Source organism: Portunus trituberculatus, unplaced genomic scaffold (genome assembly GCF_017591435.1).
Source record: "Portunus trituberculatus isolate SZX2019 unplaced genomic scaffold, ASM1759143v1 PGA_scaffold_233__1_contigs__length_66056, whole genome shotgun sequence".
In the NCBI taxonomy this organism is placed as follows: Eukaryota; Metazoa; Arthropoda; class Malacostraca; order Decapoda; family Portunidae; genus Portunus; species Portunus trituberculatus.
The window spans coordinates 3112-6317 of record NW_025541401.1 but is presented as its reverse complement, the minus strand read 5'-3'; the positions used below and the strand labels follow the sequence as shown (position 1 = coordinate 6317).

General features: G+C 37.0%; 1 non-coding gene across 1 annotated transcript; it reads left to right on the top strand.

The window, feature by feature from the left end:
• Positions 1–2773: 2773 nt before the first annotated feature.
• On the top strand, positions 2774–2845 carry Trnah-gug. Its single transcript has one exon. It is a non-coding gene; the product is annotated as a tRNA-His (tRNA).
• Positions 2846–3206: the final 361 nt, after the last annotated feature.

Genomic DNA, 3206 nt, shown 5'->3' with positions numbered 1-3206 from the left:
TTTTTAATAAGAAAAACATGATCAATGGTAGAATACCCCTGCCTAAAATATGTCTGCATTTCCTTTATAATACTGTTGTTGTCACAAAATTCCATTAATCTTACATTTAGTATTGTTGTAAATAATTTTCCTAGACAAATTAATATAGTTATGCCTCTGTAATTGTTAACATCATGCATATCTCAATTATTCTTATAAATGGGGACAATCATTCCAGTCAATCAGTCTTCAGGGATGTTTACTGTTTACAAAACTTTGTTAAACAACTTAGTATAGAGAGGGCATAGTATATGTTTGGTGTTCTTGATATATTCATTAATAATGTTGTCAATACCCGCGGCTTTGTTATTCTTTAACTTAAGTATGCATTTATTAACCTCCTCCTCGGTAATCTCTTTATTAAGTGGACTGTTATCATCAATGTAAATGTTAAAGCTCGTCGGAAAATCTTCAATATTCCCTTCTTGTGTTAGTTTCTTAAAATGACTCATAAATTCGGTTATCAAAATAGTTATCTCAGACTTTTTTTGTGCACCTTGTAAAATTTGCCAATACAATTTAGGGTCCTTCGCTTTAGCATTCCTCAATTTTGCAATAAAATCATTTTTTTCTTTAGTTTTGATCCGTTTCAATTCCTCTTTGTATTTTTTGCTCTTAATTATCATATCATTACGGCTACTCAAGGACCTCTCTATGTTATTTCTATGTTTTGCCCTATGATATTCTTTTATTCTTTTCTGCTTAAATAACACTGCAGGGGTGTTGCAGTTTTTACTTTTCTTGATAAACGTTTTCCTTTTCTTTGGGAATACTTTCAAAGCGGGATCAATTAATATTTTCTTCAGATCCTCATTTATCTCGGGCACAGATTTAAAATCAGCATTCTCAATTACCTGGGTCATAAATTCAAGGTTGATACTTTGAATGTACTCATTAACTTTCAAATTATTCCATTTTCCTGGCTTTATTGCTGGCTGAGAATGCTCTATCTCCGAAGATCTAATCTTATCCCCTTCCTCATGCACACACCTTTCCATACATTTCCTGTTCTTTTCAATACCAAAAGATATACCACAATGCACATCTGAAAAAGAGTGGGTCAAACTCCATCACACGAAAAACATTCACTTTAGTCAAAAGGATCGGTGAGCCTATTACATAATCCACTACCGTATTAAAAGTAGTAGTCTCCTTACCAACCATGGTATCTTCCCCTACTCGTCCGTTAAACATACACACTAAATTATTTTTACAAATTTCCAATAACTTCTTACCATAACCATTAATTCTAGAAGTATCTCTAGAATACCTATCTGTAGGGATACCAAGTTGCTGCATACTCTCGCATATATCTATTATTTTCTTTGTGTTACTATCATCATCTTCCAGACCAAATGGACTTGTATGCACAATGTCACTTGACGCACCAGTATGGACATTAAAGTCACCACACACAATGTGATAATAGTCATCATCATTATAATCCAATAAGAAATTATCTAATTCCTCAAGTAATTCAATACTTGAGAATCGTGAATTAGATGGTGGTATATATACGGTTGTTATCACAACATCTTTCATTAAATTTAAACAATACTTGTCTAAATGCTAAGACAACATCATAAATGCACATACTTGATATTCTCATGCATATATAAGTGGAATTTTTTAGTTTATGATGGACAAATGGAAAATGAGAACAAGATACGTAAAAAAGTAAGTAAGTAAGTTTAGGTTTTATTAGTCAAATTGTAATACGAGATATATTACAAAATGAAATTCTTCTTGGCTTTGAGAGCTCCCTAGTGTTTCTACATTAAAAGAGTAAATAAAATCAATGAAACAATGAAATATTAAAGGAAACACTGTAAGCTGCACACACACACACACACACACACACACACACACACACACACACACACAGTGGAAAGCAGCTCCTGTCCTTGGCCGGGCTGTGCAGGGAGGGGAGGGGAGGAGGCGGGAGGAGAGGGAGAGTCACTGACAGGAGATGAAAGAAAATACTTGGTATCACTGAGGTGTTCCTTTCAATAATTACAGATCTGCTGTATATTTCATTGGTCAGGTTGCCTTTCTGGTTGTGACTCCATCCGAATAAGGAGTGCCACGTGTAGGCCTGATGGCTTCCTGCAGCTTCCCTTGTTTCCTTATGGTCTTAGCTTCCCGGTGTGACAGGTGAGGTAGTTTTCTTGGATACTGTAAACCCTTTCAATACCACCACGCATTTCCTTATTTATTGTGCTTACTATTTCGTGGTTTTATATAACTTCAGAAACTCATGTGGAGGATTGAAATGGTGAAAACTGTGGCTATTAATCTTCTGGCCTCCATAAACCACTCCTAAAGTCAATGAAATGATTTATTGTACACAAATTTCAAGATAAAAATCATCCCCAGTAATGAAGGGATTAAGATTGATATTCCTTTGCACTGTGATCAATAAATTATCTATATCTATCAAGGTTAGGATCGGAAACTTTTTATAGATCAGGTTGCTCTATCTATCTATCTATCTATCTATCAGAAACGTTGTATCAGGTTGTTCAGGTTGGGGGAGGCAGCGCTCTCTATCTATTTCTCTATTTATCTATCTATCAAAGTTAGGATCGGACACGTTTAATAAATCAGTTTGTTCAGGCTAGGGGAGGCAGCGCTCTCTATCTATCAAGGTTAGGATCAGAAACGTTGGATCAGGTTGTTCAGGTTAGGCAGCGCTCTCTCGCCACCCTGCCTGTGGTGACCCCGCGGGGAAGTGGCCGTGATCGTATAGTGGTTAGTACATTGCGTTGTGGCCGCAATAACCCAGGTTCGAATCCTGGTCACGGCAGTGTAAATGCGTGGACTCTTTTGCCGGTCTCACTGATGAGCTGGTGGGTTTGAGCTTGTGATAAGAGTGATATTTTTTTTCTTCTTACGTTATCATAGCTGCTATTTACTTACTTGCTCCATTTATCTTTTTTATTCATTTATTCTTCTATCTATTTATTTGATTTACTCTTATTTCACTTAGTTGTTCCTTTGTAAATGGAGGTGGAGGTGCGTGGGTCACATTGGCATGTGTGAGTCTTCGTGTCTCTCTTGCTATGTGTGTTCTTCGTGTTGGTCTCGTCTCGTGTTCCAGGAAGCCTTCCCTCTCCCCGTGAGGAAAGTGTTGCTGAACTGTCCGGCGCGCCCTTCCCTCACAGCAG